Raw genomic sequence first — 16,416 nt, forward strand, 5'->3', positions numbered from 1 at the left:
AAGACATTGGTCAGCCAGCCACCTTCTCCACCGCTCTTACTGTGACTGAACGAAGCCTCAGCAACACGTCGTCCAGCACCAGGAAATTGTAACCTCCCAGGCTCTGGAAACGCATTGCACAAACCTTTCTGCAAGGCCTCCCGAAGATGTTTCATCCTCTGCTCCCTCTGTGAAGGCTGGATAAGTTCTGCAACCTTACCCTTGTAACGTGGATCAAGAACGGTTGCCAGCCAGTAATGATCCCTCTCCTTGATACCACGAATCCTAGGGTCCTTTCGCAGGCTTTGCAGGATCAGGGAGGCCATGCAGCGTAGGTTTGCAGAGGCATTCGATCCTGAGTCCTCTGGGTCACTAAGGATCACATGATCCTCAGCCACCTCCTCCCAGCCACGTACAACTCCATGGATTTCTGGGGACTGCAAACGATCCCTTGAAGACTGCTGCTGATGCTGAGTGTTATCCTCCACCTCCATGCTGACACAATCCTCCTCCTCCTCCCTTTTTTCTTCCTGTGTGATCGGTGGGCCTGCAGGAATACTAGTATCTGGGTAAAGGGGGCCTTGAGAGGTAAGGAAGTCCTCCTCTTCCTCCCGCTGTTCTGCCTCAAGTGTCCTGTCCATTATTCCACAAAGCGCGTGCTCCAACAGGAAGACAAGAGGGACAGTATCACTGATGCATGCACTGTCACTGCTCACCACCCTTGTGGCCTCCTCAAATGGTGACAGGACAGTGCATGCATCCTTGATCAGTAGCCACTGGCATGGCGAAAAAAAGCCAAGCTCCCCTGACCCTGTCCTGGTGCCATACTCACACAGGTACTCACCTCTGCTGTGTGTGCAGCCACTGCAGTATTGCCAACGTTGAGTTCCACCTGGTGGGCATGTCACAAATGAGGCGGTTCTTGGGCAGGTTGCATTCTCTTTGAATGTCAGCCAGCCGAGCACTGGCATTATTTGACCGGCGGAAATGACCACAGACTTTCCTGGCCTGCCTCAGGAGATCCTGTAACCCCGGGTACCTGCTCAAGAACCGCTGCACCACCAAATTCAGGACCTGAGCCAAACTGGGGTAGGGAAATTTACCTGCTAAAATCCGATGTTGGTGTACCAGTAGCAGATTGGCTGCAAGTACTAGGGACACCTATTTCTATACCTTCATTCCTCTCAGTGCAGGTTTCTGAGAGGACTGGAGGTATAGTGGGGTTGGAGATCCCAGCTGATTAGGAGCAAGGAGAGGTCCGCCTTGTTCTTTCATGTGGGTCTTTTGAGTGCTGTTGCTAACGGACTGCATGGGAGGTCGTCATATGTCTGGTCAAGCATGTGGTGCCCAAGCGGCTGCTGTTCTGGCCACGCTTGATACACTTCAGACATATGTTGCAAACAGCAACGGTGCGATCTGCTGCACTCGTGTCAAAAAAGGCCCACACCAAAGAACTTTTCAAAATATGTGGGGAGTCAGCAGCACCCTGCACCTGCTTAGCTCTGCGGTGTGATGCTAAAGGGGGGCTGCCCTTAGGCTGCCCCCTAGAGGGCATCCTGGCTCGTTGGAGGTGTGCCTCCCCCTCCTCCTCCTCCTCTCTTCTATCAGGCACCCAAGTAGAGTTAGTGACCTCATCATCCCCTCCCTCCTCGTCACTGGAGCAAACTTGGCAGTATGCTGCAGCTGGGGGAACATGAATGCCAGTTTCTTGACCTTCTTGGGCACCCCCTCTCTCTAGGCTCACGTTACTCCCTTCCTCAACCTGGGTACCATCATCGGAACCTTCAAATCGCTGCGCATCCTCCTGCAGCATGTACCTGACACTGTGGTCGAATAGTTTGGGGGACTCCATGCATGATGGTGGGGCTAGGGAAGGAGTGACTGTTGACATAGAGCCGATGGAAAAGGCCGCTTTGGCAGCTGCATTGGCAGACAAACTACTCTGAGCCTGGGTGACAGAGGATGAGGAGGGCTTTGTTATCCATTCCACCAACTCTTCTGCATGTTGTGGCTCAATAACATGGCCAGCTGCAGAAAAAAAGGACAAGCGTGCCCCACGGCCACGTGCTGAGGATGCACCGTGTCCACGACCAACACTGTCGACTGTAGACACAGAGTCTGCTTGCCCTCCTTTAGTGGCCTGTGAGCGTCTGCCTCTCCTTGGTGGCCTTCCGGATATGCTGTAAGTTTTGTTTAGCAAAACCACACTACACTGTATTGTGTACTGTGTACACCACCAGGAAAGTAGTAGCAACTGCACTAGGGGTGCACTGTATTGTGTACACCAACAGAAGTTTAATAACAACTATGGGTGCACTGTATGCATTGTGTACACCACCAGGAAAGTAGTAGCAACTGCACTAGGGGTGCACGGTACTGTGTACACCAACAGGAGTGTAATAACAACTATGGGGCCACTGTATGTATTGTGTACACAACTAGGAAAGTAGTAGCAACTGCACTATGGGTGCACGGTACTGTGTACACCAACAGAAGTTTAATAACACCTATGGGTGTACTGTATTGACCACCAGAAAAGTAGTAGCAACTGCACTATGGGTGCACAGTACTGTATATTGAATATTAGAGTATATTAGTATACTTTAAGTATATTCTAAGTATATTAGAAACAGTACACCAGGAACGGCCTGCAGTGAGATATAGCTAAACTGTATGCAGTGGATATATATATATATATATATATATATATATATATATATATATATATATATATATATATACACAAGACTATCTGTATATATATATTAAATACACTGCAGCTAACAGAATAATCTGCCTGCTTTTTGATGATATTCTATTTTTTTGAGATGCAACTGTACATGAGAAACAACATTATAGAAATGTATATCTATGACCTATACCGCAGTGCTGTACAGAGAACACCGAGCTAGTCAAGTCAGTCTCTATACCAGAGGAGCTTACACTCTAATGTCCCCCCACAGTCACACACTATAATTATTATACATATATTATACATATATAATTACACATACATATAGCTCTGACATATACAGCAGTGTTTACAGTGTTTATTACCCCCCCCATGCTGTGAGGTAGGTTCTTGGTTCCGGAAGTGGCCATGGATTATACGGAGCAGCCAGTTCTGATGGCGGGTCGGAGTTCAACAGTACAACAACAGAAAAAATACATATAGGTGAGACAGAACAAAACACACAACACTACATGATATCAGCATATATCATTTATTTCAATAGGCCCACATAATGCATGTAAATGTTCAAAAATCCAGCATGTCCCGTGTTCTACGCTGCAGCACATAAACATGAAGAAGCCACACAGGGATGAAGGGGGTTTCATGTAGTGGAATGTATCTTCCTGCAGGACGAGTGTGACCGGCCATGAGGAGAGTTCTGGTGGTGAAGGAGTTAAGAGATCCATTTTTAGCAGTGAACTTCTACTATGTAACACCTGGCTGTGCCGTGTCCCCCCCATACTATGATCAGTAATGATAATTCCTGTGATAGCGTGTCATGTTATGTATAGTGCCCCATAGGATGTCATGCATCTCAAGATGTATTGAAGGTCCTGATTCCTCTATATAGATCTTTATATCACTAGAGGGATCCCCAGCAGGAGGAAGGAGGTCCTGGTTCCTCTATGTAGATCTTTATATCACTGGAGGGGTTACCAGCAGGAGGAAGGAGGTCCTGATCAGGGCTGGTGCAAGGATTTTTGACACCCTAGGCGAAACCTCATTTTGCCACCCCCTTGGCTCTACCCCTAACTCCACCCCCTTTGCCCTGCCCATGTATACCCCACCATTTTAATGAAGTGCCCATCAAATGCAGCCTCACCAGCATCCATCAAATGCAGCCTACCAGCGCCCATCAAATGCAGCCTCACCAGCGCTCATCAAAGGCAGCCTCACCAGTGCCCATCAAATGCAGCCTACCAATGCCCATCAATGCAGCCTCACCAGCACCCATCAAATGCAGCCTACCAGTGCCCATCAAATGCAGCCTACCAGCGCCCATCAAATGCAGCCTACCAGCGCCATTCAAATTCAGCCTACCAGTACCCATCAAATGCAGCCTACCAGTGCCCATCAATGAATGTTTGCATGCTTCCATTTATTCGGGAGTCGGGACACAGACACAGTCCTTCGCTGTCGCTGCGCCACTGACACTGTGTGTGAATGGAGCGGCAGCTGCCTGGTGATGCTGAGAGTTGCTTGCTACAGAGAGAAGAGAGTAGGAACACCAGTGGCCAGGCACCCTAGGCAGCAGTGTGCCCTAGGCGGCTGCCTAGTTTGCCTAGTGGTAGCACTGGCAATGGTCCTGATTCCTCTATATAGATCTTTATATCACTGGGGGGAGGTCACCAGCAGGAGGAAGGAGGTCCTGATTCCTCTATATCTTTATATAATTGGAGGGGTCACCAGCAGGAGGAAGGTGGCCCTGATTCATCTATATAGATCTTCATATTACTGGAGGGGTCACCAGCAGGAGGAAGGAGGTCCTGATTCCTCTATTCACATCTTTATATCACTAGAGGGGTCACCAGCAGGAGGAAGGGGGTTCTGATTCCTCTATATAGATCTTTATATCACTAGAGGGGTCACCAGCAGGAGGAAGGGGGTTCTGATTCCTCTATATAGATCTTCATATTACTGGAGGGGTCACCAGCAGGAGGAAGGAGGTCCTGATTCCTCTATTCACATCTTTATATCACTAGAGGGATCCCCAGCAGGAAGAAGGAGGTCCTGATTTGTAGATCTTTAGTTGGACCTCATTTAGAATACTGTGTCCAGTTCTGGAGATCTCATTTACATAAAGATATTGATAAGATAGAACGAGTCCAGAGATGGGGCACACAAATGGTGAAAGGTCTGAGGGATAAAACTTTTTTTTTTTTTCCCATCAAATCATTTAATGCACATGTATCAGGGAACAAGCAGGGAGAGGGAGGAGAGAAAGGAGAGGAAGGAGAGGGAAAAGACTGAAAACCTTGCGGGATAATTTTCATGTATGGGATATTAGACCGATGAGATATACATATACATAACATTTTGATATTTTGATACTTATATCATTTTATGCAAAGGTTTTTCACAAGTATTGCATGTCCTCCAGCTTCAATGAACATATGTACATGTGTTTCTTTTGATGGTTTTACTGTTCACTTTCTGTTTTTAGGTGAGGTGTCCTTTTACTGGCAAATCCTTATATTATAAAATGTATGTAATAAAGTAAGGATTTGGGGTTTATTGCCTAAATTGCATCACCAAGAAAGAGACTGTCATGGCACCTATAAGGCTGGGTTCACACTGGTGCGACACGACAGCCGTCCTACTTTGGATCCGACTTTGCCCTGCGACATGAAGCTGGCATGTGTCCGACTTTCAATGAATGGGGATCCGACTTGGATCCCCGCCAATGCCCGGCACTGTGTTTGATATGAATCTTTTGGGGGAATTCTGTGCCAAATTTTAAATAAAAAACCGGCATGGGTTCCCCCTCCAAGAGCATACCAGTCCCTTGGGTCTGGTATGGACCTTAAGGGGAACCCCCTACGCCGAAAAAACAGCGTGGGGGTCCCCCCCAATCCATACCAGACCCTTATCCGAGCACGCAGCCTGGCCGGACAGGAATGGGGGTGGGGACGAGCGAGCGCCCCGCCCCTGAACCGTACCAGGCCGCATGCCCTCAACATGGGGGGGTTGGTGCCTTGGGGGAGAGGGGCGCGCTGCGGCCCCCCCACCCCAAAGCACCTTGTCTTCATGTTGATGAGGACAAGGGCCCCTTCCCGACAACCCTGGCCGTTGGTTGTCGGGGTCTGCGGGCGGAGGGCTTATCGGAATCCGGGAGCCCCCTTTAATAAGGGGGCCCCCATATCCCGGCCCCCCACCCTATGTGAATGAGTATGGGGTACATGGTACCCCTACCCATTCACCTAGGGAAAAAGTGTCAATTAAAAAAAAAACACTACACAGATTTTTAAAGTAATTTATTAGACAGCTCCGGGGGTCTTCTTCCGACTTCGGGGGTCTCTCCGGTTCTTCTCCGCGCTCTCCGGGTCTTCTGCCGGGCTCCTCTGCTATCTTCTGCTCTTTTGCTATAGCGGAGGAGCCCGGTCTTCTGCCTTCTTCTCTTCGGGGATCTCTCCGGTTCTTCTCCGCGCTCTCCGGATCTTCTGCCGGGCTCCTCCGCTATTTTCTGCTCCTTTGCCGCTCTTTTGCTAAAGCGGAGGAGCCCGGTCTTCAATCTTCTGCCTTCTGCCCTCTTCTCCTGATATTGACATGATGCTCTCTGGGGCTGGAATGCACTCTGGGCGCTTCGCTCTGACTTATATAGGCGGTGACCCCGCCCCCTTATGCCGTCACAGTCCCTGGGCATGCTGGGACTGTGACGGCATAAGGGGGCGTGGTCATCAGGTGATGACCACGCCCCCTAAAAGGTCACAGTGTGACCAGTGTAAACCCAGCCTAAAGATCATGGTTCCAGCTGATTTATTAAATACTTAGTATTAATTAAAGTCAGATTGCCACCTGCAATGGGTGTATGCCGATCTTTCAATCTTTCAATTAAGCCCATGTTATATGTATTGGTATGTGAATATATAATCCATTGTTATTTGTTTAAGATTCAGATATGAGTAAGCATCAGCAGTTACGGTATATAACGCGCTAGCTATCTGTTTTATCCTTTTTGCTGCATGGACTGACATTAATAAAGAGATTTTTGTTGGAGTGCAGCCATCTGGTTTACTTTTTCTGCTATAAAACTGTCTAGGCTGTCTAGCTTTGTGTGTGTTGATTTTATCTTGAAATCTTTTTTTGGTATAGGTTTCATGGGCACAATTAACACTCAAGGACCCAAGGTGCATCAAGTTTAAATTTTTTACAGCAAGACCAATTCTTGCTTTCACCAAGAGTACCTCTAGAAGGTTACATTGTGAGGGCACCAACAACACCCAAAGACCAATTTTTCCACAACTGTGTGACAGGGGTGTCAATTTTTTTTTTTTTACAGCAAGGCCAATTCTCGCTTTCAAGAGTACCTCTAGAAGGTTACAGGTAGGAATGGGTGAATGGCAAACTGATGTTCGCCGAACACCCTAATCTGCAGGGTGTTTGCCAGGTGTTCACCCAGATGAACACAGTGCATTCTGTGCCCTGATCAGGCCCGGATTTACTCCCTTTGCCGCCCCAAGGCCGGGTCCTTCAATGCCGCCCCCCCCACACACACACACCACCAGTCTTGTCCTTTATCGATGACTGCTACAATAGATCAGTTAAAAACATATCTCCACACACGAGAACACTGAAAATAACTGACTTTAATTGTACAGACTAAAAATACTTCAGGGTAAGCGCGCGAGGGGTAAGGATTTTTCAGGGCAATTTTTCAGGGCAATGGCTGGTGTTAGTGCTTCAATCATCATCCCCAGCACCATGGTTGTTATGGTGTCAGGATGATTGAAACACATTACTTCTATCATTACATTGTAATGTAAAATGAAATAGTTCAACTCACCATAATGCAGAAACATTGGGAGCCCTGAGCGTGTCACTTGCCACTATGCCTTCCACCAGATGGAGATGTCACTTGCCACACTGCCTGCCTGCCACCAGATGGAGATGTCACTTGCCACACTGCCTGGCTGCCACCAGATGGAGATGTCACTTGCCACGCTGCCTGCCTGCCACCAGATGGAGATGTCACTTGCCACACTGCCACCAGATGGAGATGTCACTTGCCACGCTGCCACCAGATGGAGATGTCACTTGCCACACTGCCACCAGATGGAGATGTCACTTGCCACACTGCCACCAGATGGAGATGTCACTTGCCACGCTGCCACCAGATGTTGATGTCACTTGCCATGCTTCCTGGCTGCCACTAGATGTTGATGTCACTTGCCATGCTGCCTGGCTGCCACCAGATGGAGGAGGGTGGAACAGCGGTGCGGGCAATGAGAGATGTCATCTCTCTCCCCCGCCGCCGCACCGCTGACATTACTCCTCGATCTTTTCAAAAATGGTGCCGGGCAGCGCAATCACGCTACTGCGCATGCGCCGCCCAGCCGAGCAGGTACGAGCTTTCCCGAGCCCGGCCGGCTTCGGAGCGGCGCATGCGCAGTAGTGGGCGGCTCGCGGCCATCATTTCTAAGGGCACCGGTGCCCTTAATCGACTTTAATGGGCAGCCTGAAGGGGGGGCGGCCGCGAAGTCACCGCAGGAGTGGCGCCGCCCCTGCACCACTGCCGCCCCGAGGCCTGGCCTCGGTGGCCTTGTGGCAAATCTGGCCCTGGCCCTGATTGGGCAAAGCTTTGCCAAATTAGGGTGCAGTGTATGCTGGCTGTTAAGGAGCGGGGCCGGGAGGGATAAAACATTTTAGGAGAGACTGCAGGAACTTCAAATGTCCAGTCTGGAGGAAAGAAGAGAAAGAATGGACATGATTGAAATCTTTAAATATATCAAGAGGGTGAATAAGGATCTTGAGGGATTTTTAATATGAAGCCAAAATGAAGAACACGAGGACATGACCTCCAACTAACTGGAGGAAAGTTCCAAACTAATTTTAGAAAGTAATATTTTACTGAAAGGGTAGTTGATGCTTGCAATAGACCTCCAGCAGAGGTAGTTAGTCAGTCAGCAATAAGTGGCTTCAAACACGCTTGGGACAAACATAAATCTATACTCAGACAAAAAAGACAACAAAATCCCAATTTTTTTTTTATATTTAAATTTAAAAAAAAAGTATGATGACATGCATGTCATGTGATGTCAGGGGTTTTTATGTGATGTAATGTGTATAAGGTAATGTAAATTGTTACTTTGGGGGGTCATTTACTATAGCGCCAGGAAGTACTGGGCACTATGGCAAATAATAGCTCCCATTTTAGCCAAATAAAATTTCAACAGGCGATTGTGCGAATTAAAATTAGCGCTATTAGTGAGAAACACACATTAGTGAATTCTAAGTCGGCGCTAATTAGCGCTTCCGCGTATATGCAAATGCCAATTCCTACCAAAGTTGTTATATAGTACTGCACTGTAACCATGATCCATGTATGTGAAAGAAACATTTTTATGTGAGATGTGCTCTACCTCGTGTGCATCTATTGATGTATGTTGCAGTTAGTATTCCTAGTTTTTTCCTTCTTTTGCTAACTAATGCAGTTATGAATGATGATTACATAGTAATGTCTGCTATTCTGTAAAGTTACATGTATTAAACATTTAGGTTACCTATTTGTTGTATGTTGTTTTTTAATTGTTAATTTAGGTGACTATAAAGCGGTAATTATTTATATTCATTCTTTAATCATACTACACTATCATGCAGGTCTTGTACTTAGCACAATGGCTTAGTGGTCTGCTCAGATGTCTCCACGGCACTCACAGTACAAGTTCAAATACCATCCACCAGCTGTGTTTATTTTTTCAGTGCACAAGCGAATTAAAATGAACAAACATAAAAATGTAATCTGCCCATTAGTTAGTGTGTGGTGTTTGGAATTTCACACCATAATAGTACTGAATACTTACATATCATTGCATGCATTTGAAGAGTTAATATAATAGAATCAGCCAAATTTAAAGTGCATATGCTGCTTTGGCTAATTGGCTAATAGTCATTTGCCTTTTTTTCACCAATTCAATCTTTTAGTATTTTTCTGTGGGATTTGAACCCATGAGTTCTTCAAGGTAGAAGTGCTGACCACTAGTCTATTGGGCATAGCACAGTCATACATAGAAAATACATTCACTAGTGTTTGATGTTTCTTCTCCCCGAGCTGTCTCTCCTGCTGCCGCCATCTTCTCCCGCTGATGTGTTCTTCAGCGCAGCTGGTTACCCGCTAATAAAAAAAATGCTCTTCTTGTGGCGGATTTCTGTGGCCATCCGATAATGTCACCCGGAGAGTCCGCTCCATGGCTATGTAAGAGACGCCACACAGCGGGTGACAACACAGCGGAGGAAGACCACCACAGAAGAAGAGCAGCTTTTTTTTTATTAGTGGGTAACCAGCGGTGCGGAAGAACACAGCAGATGGAGAAGATGGCGGCGGTAGGAGAGATGGCTCTGGGAGAATACAGCTCGGGGAGAAGATGAAGGAGGGAGAGACAGCGTCTGGAGAAGATGGCTCAGGGAAGAAGACAGCTCGGAGCTATTTTATAATAAAGGACTTGTCAAAAACCGGCTATTAATTTTTTTACATTTCACTGCTTATTTTGGTGAATGGGTAGGGGTAAAATGTACCCCATACCTATTCACATAGGTGGCAGGATCTGGGAGCCCCCTTGTTAAAGAGGGCTTCCAGATTCTGATAAACCCCCTGCCCGCAGACCGACAACCACCGACCAGGGTTGTCGGGAAGAGGCCCCCTATCCCCATCAACATGGGGAAAAGGTGCTTTGGGGTATGTGGCCTGGTAAGGTTCAGAAGGGGAGGGTGCTCACTCGTCCCTCCCTATCCTGACCTCCAGGCTGCATGCTCGGATAAGGGTCTGGTATGGATTTTGGGGGTCCCCACATCAAATTTATTTTACATTTTGGTGTGGGGTTCCCCTTAAAGTCCATACTGATGGGCCTGGTATGTACTGGGGGGACCCTACAAGATTTTTTTCCTTCAATTTTGGAATTCCATACCATAATATTATTGAATAAGTACATACCATTGCATGCATTTGAAGAGTTAAAATATGGAATAAAGCAAGCTGATATGCTTTGGCTAATTATGCTTCTGAGTAAAATGCACACTTCCACAAGGTGATGCTGTTAGTGGGATTTGAACTCATGGCTTGAACTTTTGGGGGCAGCAGGGTATACAGCTATGCTACAGAGCTGAGCACTTACCTACAGAGAAAATACATTTACTAATGTTTGATTCTATACAATAATGTTTTGCATTTCAGGCATTAATATTATAGTAACAACCATGCTCATGCTGATGTGGCATTGGCTAATAGGCATTCGCCTCTTTTCAGCATATGCTGCTGAGTCTAATGCAAGCTTTCAGTAGGTGATACATCTGTGTAATTTTCAGCCATTTGAGCACAATTATATTGAGAACATACGTTTACTAGTGTTTGATGGTGGGACTACTTTATATTCTATGTATAATAGTACTCAGCACAGTGACTTAGGCCCCTTTCACACTTGTGCAACCTGAAAGTTGCGAGATTTTGATGCCACTTTAAGCAATGCCTGTGTAATCTTGAGGTCTATGGACGCAGGAGTCGCAGGGAAAGGCACGCAACTTTCCCACGATTTTGCATCAGCAATTTTGCTGCAATTCCAGGGAATGCCTGTGTAAACTTGAGGTCTATGGACCTCAACTCGCATCAAAGTCAGACCAAAGTAGTACAGGGACTACGTTGAAGTCAGTGTTACTTGAAGTCGCACAGATATGAATGGTACACATTGAAAATCATGGGGTATGACTTGTCATGCGACTCTGTTGTCCAAAGTCGCACAAGTGTGACTCAGCCCAACTTTGTGAGTGATTTCAGAGACATCAGTGCACTTTTCTGTACAGATGTCTAGTGAAATCACATAGGTCCCAACTGTTCTCCTTTAACCGGTTCAATACAGGGCAATTTCACCCCCTTCCTTCCCGGCCAATTTTTAGTTTTCAGCGCTGTTGCACTTTAAACGTCAATTGCGCGGTCGTGCGACATTGTACCCAAAAAAAATTGACGTCCTTTTTTCACCACAAATAGAGCTTTCTTTTGGTGGTATTTGATCGCCTCTGCGGTTTTTATTTTTTGCGCTATAAACAAAAGAAGAGCGACAATTTTGAAAAAACACAATATTTTTAACTTTTTGCTATAATAAATATCCCAATTTTTTTTTAAAAAAACAAATTTTTTCCTCAGTTTCGGCCGATATGTATTCTTCTACATATTTTTGGTAAAAAAAAATCGCAATAAGCGTATATTGATTGGTTTGCGCAAAAGTTATAGCGTCTACAAAATAGGGGATAGATTTATGGCATTTTAAAAAAAAAAATTATTTATTTTTTTTAGCGGCGATCGCGATTTTTTTCCGTGACTGCGACATTATGGCGGACACATCGGACACTTTTGACACATTTTTGGGACCATTCACATTTATACAGCGATCAATGCTATAACATTGCATTGATTACTGTGTAAATGTGACAGGCAGTGAAGGGGTTAACCATTAGGCAGCGGGGAGGGGTTAATATGTTTCCTAGGGAGTGATTACTAACTGAAGGGGGAGGGGACGCACAAGGGAAGGAGACCGATCAGTGTTCCTCCGTTCTGGGAACACAGATCGCTCTCCACAGAGCTGACAGGCTGTGGATCTGTGTGTTTACACACACAGATCCACATGCCGGCCCGGTTAACGGGCAATCGCGGGTGCCCGGCGGACATCGCGGCCGCTGGGCACACGCACCGGGTCCCGAGCAACGCGGCGGGCGCGCGCACTCCCGGCGGCACGCGCGCGCCCCCTAGGCGGCCGGGAATCCCAGGACGTCATATAACGCCCACCCAGGATGGGAGATTCCATCTGTGGATGTCATATGACAATACGCCGGTACTGAAGTGGTTAAGAAGGTGTCCTATGCCTACCTACTTTTGCTAATAGGTGTCCCTTATACCCATCTCAAAAAGTTGGGAGGGAAGAAATCGCCCCCTGAAGTCGCCCAAAGTAGTGCAGAAACTACTTTTGGGAATCGTTGTGACGTCGCCCCAATTCGGACAGTTCCATTGCCATCAATAGGCGCCGATTTGGCCTGCAATTTGACATGTCAATTCAGACCTATGTGAACATGGGTGAAGTTGCATAGATTTTAGAGCTGCACGGTTCTGGCCAAAATGAGAATCACAATTTTTTTGCTTAGAATAAAAAGATCACGATTCTCGCGACGTAAAATCTTTCACATTATCTAAAAAAAAAATTGGGCTAACTTTTCTTTTTTTTTTTTTAATTCATTAAAGTAATTTTTTCCAAAAAAAATTGCATTTGAAAGGCGCAAATAAAGTGTGACATAAAATATTGTAACAACCACCATTTTATTTTCTAGGGTCTCTACTAAAAAATATATATATAATGTTGGGGGGTTCTAAGAAATTTTCTAGCAAAAAAAAATGATTTTAACCTGAAACCAACAAATGTCAGAAAAAGGTTTAGTGTTTAAATGGTTAAACTTTCCTCACTTACACAGAATTCTATTTCATTGACAAACTGTTACAAGGTTTCTAGTTAAGTTCACTGAGGCTGGGTTCACACTATACTACACGACAGTAATACAACTTTCATCCTACTTTGCTCTGTGACATCAGTCCTACATTGGTCCTACATTGATCCTACATTGGTCCTACATCCATCCGACTTTCATGAACAGGATACTACTTTGATCCAACTTTTCAGATAGTATACTTGTCCTTTGACCAATTAAAACTAACACACAATGGGAGGGGCTACAGCAGGGGGCAGGAAATAATGCAATGTTGGATGTCTTGGTGTGAATCTTGAGGGGGAACTCCGCGCCAAATTTTAAATAAAAAACCGGCATGGGTTCCCCCCCAGGAGCATACCAGGCCCTTAGGTCTGGTATGAGCCTTGAGGGGAACCCCCTACGCCGAAAAAGCGGCGTGGGGGTCCCCCCCAATCCATACCAGACCCTTATCCGAGCACGCAGCCCGGCCGGTCAGGAATGTGGGTGGGGACGAGCGAGCGCATGCCCTCAACATGAGGGGGTTGGTGCCTTGGGGGAGGGGGGCGCGCTGCGGCCCCCCCACCCCAAAGCACCTTGTCCCCATGTTGATGAGGACAAGGGCCTCTTCCCGACAACCCTGGCCGTTGGTTGTCGGGGTCTGCGGGCGGGGGGCTTATCGGAATCCGGGAGCCCCCTTTAATAAGGGGGCCCCCAGATCCCGCCCCCCACCCTTTGTGAATGAGTATGGGGTACATCGTACCCCTACCCCATTCACCTAGGGAAAAAAGTGTCAATAAAAAAACACAGTACACAGGTTTTTATAGTAATTTATTAGACAGCTCCGGGGTCTTCTTCCAACTTCGGGGTCTCTCCGGCGTGTTACCCTGAAAAATCTATATTTAAGATTTTTCATATCTCATAGATATGATGTGGGTTAAATAAGAGTTCTTTTCGATCAAGAGTGAAAGCTTAAAATATAATAACATTTATTAGGACACAGTTGAAAGTCTAGCTAATACACAATCGTCTATCTATCGCCTTACACCAAGGAAGAAAATATTAGGTTGAAATAAAGTATTTACATGAAGGAATACAGGGTATATTCCTCAATACAGTAATCTACACACATATTTAGTTACAAGTAAAAGGGCATTCCTTTCCCATAATTACCCATCCTTACCAAAGCTCCTTTCAGCTCGCTGGTCTATCAGAAAGAGAGGGGTTACCTCCCCCTTGGCTCTGAGTATATCAAACCAAGCTAATGTCTCATTGGTTGGCCTAGCTTGGATCATGATTGGAGGGCTTACTCCATAAGTCGGCCCCCTTTCATGCAAATCCTTGTGACTATGTTGGCCAAGTGTGTTAATTGTATTTCCCCAGGAAGTTAGGTCCATTGCATATCCCAGCATGGCACCCTTTCAAAGGAGTAGGTGTAGAACAATGGAATTGGCTCTCCCTTGTTTGCATATACAAGCCTTGGCCCACATTCTCTGCTCTTAGCAAAAGCTTAAATGAAACCCTTTTTGAAATATATTCATTATTACAATATTTTACAGTTATTAATGGAGATTTCACATAAACTTATAAGGCAACAGATGGCCCCTTGTGGCCAGTTGAGAATATGAGACTCGGCCACACCTAGAATAATGGTTTATGTGCAATCTCCTTTAATATTTGGCACTTTCGGCTTTACCCTCTGAAATGAAATAAAACTCTTTGAGAAGAAAAAAAAACTTTTAAACTCTCCATCTCTACAGTTCACACTTCTGGATCCCAGTATTGGTAGTCATCACTTGTTCTGGATGTCATAAGTCCAAAATAGAAATCATGAGAAACAGCACCAAAACAATAAGGAAAAAAAAACAAAAAAAACATGAGGATCCTTGTTCTCAACAGTCCAATAATAACAATAGTCCGATAATAACAGTACGAAAGTCCATACGGCGAATCTGGTCCTGTTGCCCTTGCTTCTGGGACAGCCTTCACTGGTGATTCCAAGTGGATACAGCATACAATAATAGCCTGGAGACCAGCTTTTCCTGGCTTTCCAAGATCATACTTTATTAATGTGGACAAAGGTAGAAAAATAAAAACACAAGTACATTTAAAACATATGCATTCAACTGAATGCTTGTCTGGTAAGTCTGAGCCATAAGGACCTTTGATTAGAATTGCCATAGATATACTGCGCCATACTAATGAGACCCCTTTCCCAGTGACATGTGTAACAATTTGAATGGTTACGCCCTTCAGCCAGGTGTCTGATTTTCATCCCCCCATCTTTCTTCCTCCATTGTCATATGCCTGCAAGTACCTCTGCCCCACCTTCTGTGGAATACCACGTTGTGTGTGCGTGTATGACCCTTCACGTGTTCCGGGGAGTTTTGTTGCCATCGCAACTCACCACTAACCCCTTTTACTGGAACTGTGTTCCGTTCAACCTTGGCTGGTGCCAAACCTTTGGGCATATAGCTCCGTCATTGGCTACCATGTGTAGCTACTGTATGAGTCCTGCCTTTAGCAGGCTACGGAAGAGGTCATCACCTTAAGAGTTTTCCGTGCAGATTAGGCAGTGTTGCCTACGCAGACAAAAATAACTTGATTTCAGAATACGGATAAGTGTGATGTCATCAGTCACTAGTGGCTTCAGGAACAATCAAACTAAATTACTCTTAAGTACAATTGTACTATACTCCCTGCTATTTGCCAATCACTATGAGTCTCACCAGTCCCAGTATATCTATATGATATTCACGCAATGCTCTTTGAACTTGATTATGGCACAAAAAGAAAACTGACCAAAAAAAAAAAATTGATCCATGACCACATATGATGACTGCCCAATATTAGAACTGTAGAGAGGATTGTATGTCACATATACAAAGAAAATAGTCACATGACTGTTGCTAACACCCCGGTGTTACTGTCATAGTTGGTAATAGCTACAATCACATACATTTATATAACAATTATCCAATGTTGAAAGAGAGAAGAAAAAGTGTTGGAACTTGGTCCATCCCCAAAAATGCTATAGGGAAGCTTTAATATTCTATATCAACATTTCTAACCATTTTAAATGTTCTCCATATAATGTTCCCCCTACTCCCCTCTTTTTTTTTCTTTATTTTACCCTAGTGAAACTAAACTCAAGAATTGCCAAAAAAAAAAATAGAGGTACTATAGGAAAGAAAGAAAAATAGAAAACATAAAAAAAAGGAATTAAAAAAAAAATATATAAATAAAAATCTTTCTTCCCCCCTTTG

Source organism: Aquarana catesbeiana, linkage group LG07, assembly GCF_042186555.1.
Source record: "Aquarana catesbeiana isolate 2022-GZ linkage group LG07, ASM4218655v1, whole genome shotgun sequence".
Lineage (NCBI taxonomy): Eukaryota > Metazoa > Chordata > Amphibia > Anura > Ranidae > Aquarana > Aquarana catesbeiana.